The sequence below is a fragment of the Triticum dicoccoides genome, chromosome 4B (genome assembly GCF_002162155.2).
Source record: "Triticum dicoccoides isolate Atlit2015 ecotype Zavitan chromosome 4B, WEW_v2.0, whole genome shotgun sequence".
Taxonomy (NCBI): domain Eukaryota; kingdom Viridiplantae; phylum Streptophyta; class Magnoliopsida; order Poales; family Poaceae; genus Triticum; species Triticum dicoccoides.
The window spans coordinates 200,867,825-200,880,322 of record NC_041387.1 but is presented as its reverse complement, the minus strand read 5'-3'; positions in this window follow the sequence as shown (position 1 = coordinate 200,880,322).

The window sequence follows — 12,498 nt, the reverse complement described above, 5'->3', positions numbered from 1 at the left end:
CAACTCTTTAGCATGTCATACTTTAATGAGTGCTCACAATAATGAAAGATGTCCAAGAGAGTATATTTATATGGGAGAACCTCTCTTTCTTTATTACTTCCTATTAATTGCAACGATGACCAATACTATGTTTGCCAACTCTCAACAACTTTTAATCATCATTCTTTTTATATGTGAAGTCATTACTCTCCATAAGATCAATATGAACTCTTTTATTCTTTTTATTCTTTTATGCACTCAAGATCATAGCAAGATAGCAAATCCCTTGACTCAACACTAATCTTTATTATATTAGCTCACAGACTCGATTACATAGAGGGATCATAAGTCAAACTCAAAGCTAATTCATACCAAACCTTTATTCTACTAGATCAAGAATTACCAAAGGATCGAACTAAGAAAAACGATAAAGGTAGGAGTGTGATGGTGATACAATACCCGGGCACCTCCCCCAATCTTGGCAGTTGCCAAGGCGAGTGCCCATACCCATGTGATTAGTTCCTCGGAGGTGGTGATGATGGAGATGTTGCTGATGTAGGCTTCCTCCTCAATTTGTGCTTGGGGATGGAATTTTGCTCCCTTAGATCATCAATCTCCTGCTCAAGGCTTAATATCCTTTTGCATAGTTCCTGGTTTCTTTGCTCTATCAGGGAGGCTTGACTTCTTAAACTCCACATGCATGTCCCCAGGTTGAGGTAATGGGACTTCATCTTCGTCTGAGCTCGTCTCTTCATTTCCCTTAGGCTCGTATTCTTCTTCTTCCTCAGTGGTCCAGCCAGAGTGCTCCATGTCTCCATAGACCTTAGGGTCTGCAAGGTAATCAACCACATAGCTTTCTCCCTCCGAATCCTGGGATGATATATTGCTCTAATTTGTGGCATAAACTGCTCAATACAAAAACAGAGGATTTTTGTGTGATACGGTGGTAAAAACCTTCGGGGGATTATATAACGAATTTTTACCGACCAAAAGAAGTATCGTGCAAGAAAACGGAGTCTAGAGAGCACACGAGGTGCTCACGAGGCAGGGGGGCACGCCCAGTAGGGTAGGGCGCACCCTCCACCCTCGTGGACACCTCGTGTCCTTCCCGGACTACTTCTTATTTTCCTATTCTCTTAAATATTCCAAAACAGAGAAAAAATGCTATTAGAACTCTTTCGGAGTCGGTTTAATTACCGTACCACATACCTATTCCTTTTCGGAGTCTGAAACGTTCCTGAAAGTGTCAGTTATGTATTCCTCCGGGGTCACGGTTTCAATAATATTTGTTTCAACGTTTATTGTATTACCTGAGATATAATGTTCGATTCTTTGACCATTCACCAACTTCGGATTTGTGCCTTCGGAGTTGTTGATTTTTATGGCATCACAACGATAGACCTCCTCGATAACAAAAGGGCCTTCGCATTTAGAGAGAAGTTTTCATGCAAAAAAATATTAAACGAGAGTTGAAAAGCAAAACATAATCACCTACGTTAAACTCACGCTTTTGTATTCTCTTGTTATGCCATCTTTTAACTTTTTCTTTAAACAACTTGGCATTCTCATTGGCTTGAGTTCTCCATTCATCAAGTGAGCTAATGTGAAATAACCTCTTCTAACCGACATGTTTGAAATCATAATTGATCTCTTTAATAGCCCAATATGCCTTATGTTCTAGTTCGAGAGTTAAGTGACATGATTTTCCATAAACCATTTTATATGGAGACATACCCATAGGATTCTTATATGCCGTTCCATAATCCATAATGCATAATCAAGTTTCTTGGAACAATTCTTTCTAGATCTATTAATAGTCTTTTGCAAAATTAATTTGAGCTCCCTATTACTCAACTCTACTTGACCACTAGACTGTGGGTGATAAGGAGATGCAATTCTATGATTAACATCATACTTAGCAAGCATTTTACGAAAAGCACCATGAATAAAATGTGGACCACCATCAGTCATTAATTATCTAGGGACTCCAAACCTCAAAAAGATAACTTCTTTAAGCATCTTAATAGAAGTGGTTATGATCAGCACTACTAGTTGGAATAGCTTCTACCCACTTAGTAACGTAATCAACAACAACTAAAATATGTGTATACCCATTAGAGGCAGGAAATGGTCCCATATAATCAAAGCTCCGAACATCAAATGGTTCAATAACAAGAGAATAATTCATAGGCATTTCTTGACGTCTACTAATATTCCCAATTCTTTGACATTCATCACAATACAAGACAAACTTACGGGCATCTTCGAAGAGAGTAGGCCAATAAAAAGCGGATTACAATACCTTATGTGCAGTTCTACCTCCAGCATGGTGTCCTCCATATGCCTCAGAGTGACACTTGCGTAGCATCTGTTCATGTTCATGCTCAGGTACACAACATCTAATAAAACCATCTACTCCTTCTTTGTATAGGTGTGGATCATCCCAGAAGTAATGTCTTAAATCATAAAAGAACTTTTTCTTTTGCTGGTATGTGAAACTAGGTGGTATGAATTTAGCAACAATATAATTAGCATAATCAGCATACCATGGAGCAGTACGAGAAGCATTTATGATAGCTAATTGTTCATCAGGAAAGCTATCATCAATAGGTAGTGGGTCATCAAGAACATTATCTAACCTAGACAAGTTGTCTGTGACGAGGTTCTCAACTCCCTTTCTATCAATAATATGCAAATCAAATTTTTGTAGCAAGAGAACCCATCTAATAAGTCTAGGTTTAGCATCTTTCTTTTCCATAAGATATTTAATAGTAGCATGATCAGTGTGAATAGTTACTTTAGAATCAACAATCTAAGGTCTGAACTTATCACAAGAAAATACGACTGCTAAGAATTCTTTTTCAGTGGTATCATAATTTCTCTGAGCAGTGTCTAGAGTTTTACTAGTATATTGAATAACATTTAATTTCTTATCAATTCTTTGTCCTAGAACAGCACCTACAACATAATCGCTAGCATCACACATAATTTCAAAGGGTAAATTCCAATTAGGTGGCTGAACAATAGGTGCAGAAATCAAAGCTTTCTTAAGTATTTCAAATGCTTCTACATAAACATCATCAAAGACAAAAGGGATATCTTTTTACAATAGATTAGTATGAGGCCTAGAAATTTTAGAGAAGTCCTTAATGAACCTCCTATAAAAACCGGCATGACCAAGGAAACTTCTTATACCTTTAATGTCCTTGGGACACGGCATCTTTTCAATAGCATCAACCTTAGCTTTATCAACTTCAATACCTTTCTCAGAAATTTTATGCCCCAAGACAATACCTTCATTAACCATCAAGTGGAACTTTTCCCAATTCAAGACGAGACTACTATCTTGACATCTCTGCAAAACTCGATTAAGGTTGCTCAAGCAATCATCAAAATAGGATCCATAAACGGAGAAATCATCCATGAATACCTCACTAATCTTTTCACAAAAGTCAGAGAATATAGCCATCATGCATCTTTGAAAGGTAGCAGGTGCATTACATAAACCAAAAGGCATACATCTATAAGCAAAAGTACCGAAAGAGCAAGTAAAAGTAGTCTTTGCTTGATCGTCCGCTGACACATGTATTTGAGAGAAACCAGAATAACCATCTAGAAAGCAGAAATGTGTATGTTTAGATAGTCTTTCTAGCATTTGATCAATAAAAGGTAGCCTTATTTAATTTATGAAAATCAATTACCATCCTATAACCTGTAATAATTCTTTGCAGGATCAATTCATCTTTATCATTAGGAACAACAGTAATACCTCCCTTCCTAGGGACACAATGGACAGGACTTACCCACTGACTATCAGCAACGGGTCAAATTATACCTACCTCAAGGAGCTTTAGTATTTCTTTTCTTACCACTTCTTTCATCTTAGGATTTATCCGTCATTGGTGATTAATAACTGGTTTGGCATCTTCCTCCAAATTTATTTTGTGTTGACATAAGGTGGGACTAATGCCCTTAAGATCATCACGAGTATATCCAATAGCAGCACGGTGCTTCTTCAGAGTTTCAATTATCTTTCCTCTTCCTGCACTGAAAGGTTAGCACTAATAATAACAGGATATATCTTCTTTTCATCAAGATAAGCATATTTAAGAGTATCAGCTAATGCTTTAAGCTCAAACACAGGATCACCCTTAGGTGGAGGAGGATCCCCTAGGATTTCAACAGGCAAGTTGTGTTTCAAAACAGGTCCCTGTGTAAAGAATACTTCATCTATTTCCCTGCTTTCATTCATAAACATATCATTTTCATGGTCTAGCAAATATTGTTCTAACGGATCAGTAGGAGGCACGGAAATAGAAGAAAGACCAATAATTTCATCCTTACTAGGCAATTCTTTATCATGGGGTTGTCTACAAAACTTAGGAAAATTAAACTCATGAGACATATCCCCCAAGCCAATTGTAACAACGTCCTTTTCACAATGAATCTTAGCATTAACAGTATTCAAGAAGGGTCTACCAAATATAATGGGACAAAAGCTATCTTGTGGGTAACCAAGAACACGAAAATTAGCAGGATATTTAACTTTCCCATACAAGACTTCGACATCTCTAACAATCCCAATTCGTGAAATAGTATCTCTATTGGCAAGCTTAATAGTAACATCAATATCTTCTATTTCAGCGGGTGCGATATCATGCATAATTTCTTCATATAGGGAATGATGTATTGCGCTGGCACTAGCACCCATATCACATAAGCCATGATAACAATGATATCCTATCTTAACTGAAATAACAGGCATGCCTACAACAGGTCTATGTTTCTTAGCATTGGGTCTAGCAATTCTAGCAACTTCATCACAGAAATAAATAACATGCCCATCAATATTATCGGCCAAGTGATCTTCAACCATAGCAATACTAGGTTCAACTTTAATTTGCTTAGGTGGTGTATATGTTCTATTATTACTCTTACGAACCACAGTTGAAGCTTTAGCATGATCCCTTATCCTAACAGGGAAAGGTGGTTTCTCAACATAAGTAGTAGGAACAATAGGATCATCATAAGTGATAACCTTTTCTTCAACTGTAACAGGTGCAACTACTTTTAATTCAGTGGGAGGATTATATTTAAACCACTTATCCTAAGGGAGATCAACATGAGGAGCAAATGATTCACAGAAAGAAGCTACTCTCTCAGAGTCAAGTCCATATTTAGTGATAAATCCACGAAAAGCATCGGTATCCATAAAATATTTAACAAAATCAAAATTAGGTGTCATACCTGACTCCTTACCATTGTCAGAATCCCAATCTTCAGAGTTGCGTTTAATTCTTTCCAATAAATCCCATTTGAATTCAATAGTCTTCATCATAAAAAACCCAGCACAAGACGTATCAAGCATGGTGCGATTGTTGAGAGAAAGTTGAGCATAAAAGTTTTGAATAATCATTTCTCTTGAGAGCTCATGATTGGGGCATGAATATAACACTGACTTAAGTCTCCCCCAAGCTTGAGCGGTACTTCCTCCTTCGCGAGGGCAAAAATTATATATGTAATTATGATCACGATGAACAAAATGCATAGGATAAAACTTCTGGTGAAATTCCAATTTCAATCGTTTATAGTCCCAGGATCCCATATCATCACATAGCCTATACCATGTCAATGCATCTCCCTTCAAAGATAAAGGGAATACCTTCTTCTTAGCAACATCATCGGGCATACCTGCAAGCTTAAATAATCCACAAACTTCATCCACATAGATAAGGTGTAAATCGGGATGCAATGTTCCATCTCCTGCAAAGGGATTAGCTAGCAGTTTCTCTACCATACCCGAAGGAATTTCAAAGTAAACATTTTTAGTAGGTTCAGTAGGTTGAGGATCGACTATTTGCTCTAATGGTCGGGGTGAAGATACCCCGAACAAGCCCCTCAAAGGATTAGTTTCCATAGTAACAAGTTATAGTAAATTTCAGCACACTATATAAATGTTTCCTTACCAAGTTCCACTTACCAAAGGCGCTTCACTCCCCGGCAACGGTGCCAGAAAAGAGTCTTGATGACCTAAAAGTATAGGGGATCTATTGTAGTCCTTTCGATAAGTAAGAGTGTCGAACCCAACGAGGAGCAGAAGGAGATGACAAGCGGTTTTCAATAAGGTATTCTCTGCAAGAACTAAAATTGTAGGTAACACATAGTTTTGTGATGAGATAATTTGTAACGGCTAACAAGCAATGAAAGTAAATAAGGTGCAGCAAGGTGGCCCAATCCTTTTTGTAGCAAAGGACAAGCATGGACAAATTCTTATATAGAGAAAAGCGCTCCCGAGGACACATGGGAATTATCATCAAGCTAGTTTTCATCACGCTCATATGATTCGCGTTCGTTACTTTGATAATTTGGTATGTGGGTGGATCGGGGCTTGGGTACTTCCTTTTCTTGGACAAGCATCCCACTTATGATTAACCCCTATTGCAAGCATCCGCAACTACAAAAGAAGTATTAAGGTAAACCTAACAACATCATGAAACATATGAATCCAAATTAGCCCCTTACGAAGCAACTTATAAACTAGGGTTGAAGCTTCTGTCACTCTAGCAACCCATCATCTGCTTATTACTTCCCAATGCCTTCCTCTAGGACCAAATAACGGTGAAGTGTCATGTAGTCGACGTTCACATAACACCACTAGAGGAGACAACATACATCTCATCAAAATATCGAACGAATGCCAAATTCACATGACTACTAATAGCAAGACTTCACCCATCTCCTCAGGAACAAGCGTAACTACTCACAAAGCATATTCATGTTCATAATCAGAGGGGTATTAATATGCATTAAGGATCTGGACATATGATCTTCCACCAAATAAACCAACGAGCATCAACTACAAGGAGTAATCAACACTACTAACAACCCATGGGTACCAATCTGAGGTTTTGGTACAAAGAATGGATACAAGAGATGAACTAGGGTTTGAGAGGAGATGGTGGTGGTGAAGATGTTGATGGAGCTTGACCCCCTCCCTATGAGAGGACCATTGGTGATGATGATGGTGATGATTTAACCCTCCCAGAGGGAAGTTTCCCCGGCATAACCGCTCCCCCGGAGCCCTAGATTGGTTCCGCCAAGGTTCCGCCTCGTGGCGGCAGAGATTCGTCTCGTAATCTTGCTTATGATTTTTTCTAGGGTAAAAGTATTCATATAGCAGAAGATGGGCACCAGAGGGTTGCCAGGTGGCCCACGAGGCATGGGGGCGCGCCCAGGGGGTAGGGCGCCCTCCACCCTCGTGGACGATGGGTGGCCCCCCTTAGGTATTTCTTCTACTGAATATTTATCATTAATTCCAAAAATAACTTTCATGAAGTTTCAGGACTTTTGGAGCTATGCAGAGTAGGCCTCCAATATTTGCTCCTTTTCCAGCCCAGAAACCCAGCTGCCGGCATTCTCCCTCTTCATATAAACCTTGTAAAATAAGAGAGAATAGCCATAAGTATTGTGACATAACGTGTAATAACAGCCCATAATGCAATAAATATCAATATAAAAGCATGATGCAAAATGGATGTATCAACCCCCGACCCCCGACACCCTGAAACCACTCCCCGACCCCGACACCAACACCTTGACACCCCGACCCCGACATGACACCCCGACACCCGGACACCACACCCCGACCCCGACCATTGACACCCCGACACCCAAACACGACACCCCAGCACGACACCCCGACCCCGGCCCCAACCACCGACACCCTGACCCCGACACCCCAACACCCTGAGACCCCGACAATCGACATCCCGACCACCCCACCCCAACCCCGACACCTGACACCCTGACACCACACCCTGACACCCTAACACCACACCCCGACCCCGACCCTGAAACCCCGATCAACCCCGGACATGATGATGATACAAAAACATCATATATATTTGTGTTGATCGTGTTTATTTTTATTATGTTCATGATGATGATACACTTAAATTATAAACATATTATTATCTTCATGTCAGGTATCCAATTTTTTTATCTCGTACAAATTTCGTTTACTTTTTGTCACTACATGTGTTGACAGGATGGTGGGCAAGGGTCTAGAGCGCCCCAAGCCTCCTGCGAGCGCTATTTGGAGGGGTGGTTCCATTATTCCACCCCAGCCCCTCCGGAGAGTGCTGCTAGACAGTATGCAGACAACTGTGGCGGGCGCTTCTTCTTTGGCTGGAAGAGGTCGGGGGAGGACGAAGAACGCTAGTAGAGGTGGATGTGGCAGCGGGAGAGGTAGGAAGGCTTCTACGCCTTCCTCGCCGCCACCCTTAGCTGATTCACCCGACCATAGGACTGCTCCGTTTGACGTGGACCTGTCTCGGACTCTGTTCCATGAGCCTCCCGTCGCTGATGATTTGCCCCATCAGACTCGGGTCGCTGATCCTTCATCCCACATGAGTCTGGTCCCAGAGTCTTCGTTCTAGAAGACTCCAGTCACAGGGTCTTCGTCCCAGAAGACTTCGGTCCCGCTGTCTTCTTCTCACGAGACTCCGGTCACGGGGTATTCATCCTTGAAGACTTTGGTCATGGGGTCTTCGTCCCAGAAGACTCCCGTCCCGCTGTCTTCTTCCCACGAGACTACGGAGGCTAGTGGCCCGGAGGATGGTAGTGAGGACACCTTTTCAGATGATAGCTACAGCAACAACGAGCTGGTTGAGAAGGGCAAGCAGGTCTACAAGCATGGATGTACAGAGCTCCCACCCATGCCGACGACCCCCGACCAGAGGTGGTTGATTGCGCCTAAAGGGTTGAAGTAAGTGCATTTACTATTTTTTAACCTTTTGACTTCATGTTCCTTGAAATTAATATCTAATGCCTTGGCCTTGTCATACTGCAGGGGCTGGGTATACCCCCGTGACCGTGGTGTCTGCAGGCCCAACCAGGTCCTTGGCATGATTTGCCGGCAGCACTTCCCTGGGTGGGTCACGATGCCCGGTGAGGGTTAGGTTCCAAAGCTCGCACCGAGCTGGGAGCTGTACTATGTTGCCCCGGCCCCTCCGGGGGAGATGGTCGCCGGTGTCGCGTGCGAGACGGTGGCCGACATTGTGTTTCCTCGGTTTTGGGTAATTTCTCCTTTACAGAATTAAAAATGAACACTACCTAGCTAGTGATTATACTAATCATTGTTGTCTTCTCTGATTGCAGACCTTCTACAGGGTTTCGGAGGGAGAACAGGAGGCCGCGGCTATGGTTGTCGAAGCCGAGTGCAAGCGACTACTTCAGAACTTACGGCACGAGGCTCGGGTGCATGCGGTTTGAGACTACTACGCCTCAAAGGGTATTGGGAGGGCCAAGAAGAAGTTTCGCAGCAAGTTTCTGAGTAGGGAGAAGTAATTGGCGGTAATTATACCTATTCTTAAGTCCTTGAACTTAGTTTTCTTGATTTGATTCGTATCGCTGAAATTTCTCTTGACTCACTTAGGTGCCCCCGAGATGGTGTGTGGATAAGATGGACTGTTGGGAGGTGTTGGTGGATGTGTGGTGCTCTCCCCAATAGCTAGTCGAACACCAAAGGGCCAAGGATAAGCGCGACCAAATCGAAGGTGTGCCACACCATCAAGGGAGCTCCAACCTGTCTGAGTACGGGGATAACTGGGTATGTGGTTTGCTACATGATTCATGAAATTTCATTCTTCATGGTAGCATTTATCCTTCCCAAAATGACTTAATATGCGTAGTTAGTTCAAAAGGCATAACTACCTTGGATAGTTCACTTATGACATATTTGGCTCTAAAATGACATAATAACCTTTAGATAGCTCTAGAAACGACTTAATATGCTTTAGTTAGTTAAAAAATGGCATAACTACCTTTGATAGCTCAATAACGACCTAAACTAATCTTAGCTAGTTCTTCATGACATAATTAGATCTAAAATGATATAATAACCTTAGATAGCTCTATAGAATTCCTAAATATGTTATAGTTAGCTCAAAATGGCATAACTACCTTAGCTCAATAATGACATAATTAGCATACTTTGGTCAAAAATGGCATAATAATCTTGGTTACCTCCAAAATGACCTAAACTTAGCTTATTTTCCTCGAAAATGACATAATAACCTTTCTTAGCACCAAAATGACCTATTTACATAGCAATATCATTCTTCATGCTAGCTTGAGCCCTTAACTAATATTTTGTTCCTCTCTCTCAGGCGCAGTACCACAAGAAGCCTGTGCCAAGTCTGTTCGACCTCTATAACATGGCCCATATGGCCCCGTACAAGAAGGCTAAGCCATTCATGGAGTCTGACCTAGATCATCCAGAGAGCTTCACCAACATCTCCTCCCACCACAAGCTTGTGAAATACAGAGACGAGGGGGAGACGAGGAAAGGGGAGGACTTTAACTAGAGCCAGTTTCCTTTTGATACAGAGCTGGTGAAGATATCTGGTGGCAGGAGGACCCATGGCTCTCAAGCCATTGGTGATGGACTAATACGTTGTCCTAAGACTCTCCCACATATCAAGAAGTGCCTGGGTAGCTCTGCTTCTGAGATAACGCCTCGTGCATGGCCCGCAGAGCTCGCCGTGGCGGTTAGTTATACGGACTCTCTGACCTTTCCTCCATTACACTGTGTGTGCGCCCATCGATGATTACAATGCTAATGAGGAGGGCTGTGTTGCTGGCAGTGGTTGAGAAAGAGAGATTGAAGACCCAGGTGCTTTTGGAGGAGGCAGAAAGGGAGGTGGCGGAGAGGGAGAGGGAGAGGGATGAGAGGACGACTAAGTTGTTGGAGGAGGAGAGGAACCGGAACGAGGCGTCTCACCGGGCCCTATACGAGCTCATAGTGGTACATTTCTCGTGAATATTAGCACGTAATTTTCGCATTCCTAACTAATATGACTGACTCGTGAGAACCAAATGTGCAGACCATGTGCGAGAAAAACAGTCAGGCCCCTCCGCCGATGCCTCAGATTGCTCCCGGCAACCATGGTGAGTTTGATTTGAATTGTCCTTAGTTACTATTATTCACATTTAAGTTTGCATCATGCTAACGAGACATTATTGGAAATGATCTTTGGTTCAGCATGGCTCCCGACAAGCATTGACCAATCCTTCCGCGTCTACCAATGCCGGAACCCGACCGGTCCTTCACCTCCGTCTACCACTGGCGCTGCCCCGACCATTCCTGCACCTCCGTGATAACGGTATTTTTCTTCTTATTTACCCTGTTTAGTCCATTTATGACATAATTTAGCCTATTTAGCCCACAAATGACATAATAAGATGAAGAAATTCAAGGAAGAGGAAGTTCTTCTTTTCTTCTTGTTCTTTTTCTTCTTCTTCTTCTTCTTCTTCTTCTTCCTATTCTTCTTCTTTTCCTCCTCTTACTTGTTTTTATTCGTAAATGGCATCATAACCTTGCTAACCTCATAAAAATGTCATATACTTAGCTTGTTGTCCTCTAAAATGACACAATAAGCTTAGTTAGTTCAAAAATGGCATAATTTGCTACGTTAGCTCAAAACTGGCATTTTACTTCTTATTTAGTCTATTTAGTCCATTTATGACATAATTTAGCCTATTTAGGCCACAAGTGACATAATAAGATGAAGAAATCAAGGAAGATGAAGAAAAGAAGGAATAGGAAGAAAAGAAGAAGAAGAAGAAGAAGAAGAAGAAGAAGAAGAAGAAGAAGAAGTTCTACTTCTTCTTCTTCTTCTAGTCTTCTTATCTGTTGGGGAATGTAGTAATTTCAAAATTTTCCTACGCACACGCAAGATCATAGTGATGCATAGCAACGAGAGGGGAGAGTGTTGTGCATGTACCCTCGTAGACCGAAAGCGGAAGCGTTAGAACAACGCGGTTGATGTAGTCGTACGTCTTCACGGCCCGTCTGATCAAGCACCGAAACTACGACACCTCCGAGTTCTAGCACACGTTCAGCTCGATGACGTCCCTCGAACTCCGATCCAGCCAAGTGTCGACGGAGAGTTCCGTCAGCACGACGGCATGGTGACGATCTTGATGTTATACCGTCGCAGGGCTTCGCCTAAGCACCGCTACAATATTATCGAGGAGGACTATGGTGGAGGGGGGCACCGCACACGGCTAAGAGATCAATAAATCAATTGTTGTGTCCCCAAGGGGTGCCCCTCTCCCCGTATATAAAGGAGTGGAGGAGGGGGAGGGCCGGCCCTCTCTATGGCGCGCCCTAGGGGAGTCCTACTCCCACAGGGAGTAGGATTCCCCCTTTCCTAGTACAACTAAGAGCCCTTCCAAGTAGTAGGAGTAGGAGAGAAGGAAAGGGAAGGGAGAAGGAGAAGGAAGGAAGGGGGCGCCCCCCCTCCCTAGTCCAATTTGGACTAGTCCATGGGGAGGGGTGCGGCCACCGTTTTGGCCCTTTCTCTTCTTTCCCGTATGACCCATTAAGGCCTAATACGAATTCCCGTAACTCTCCGGTACTACAAAAAATACCCAAATAACTCGGAACCTTTCCGATGTCCGAATATAGTCGTCCAATATATCGATCTTTACGTCTCGACCATTTCGAGACTCCTC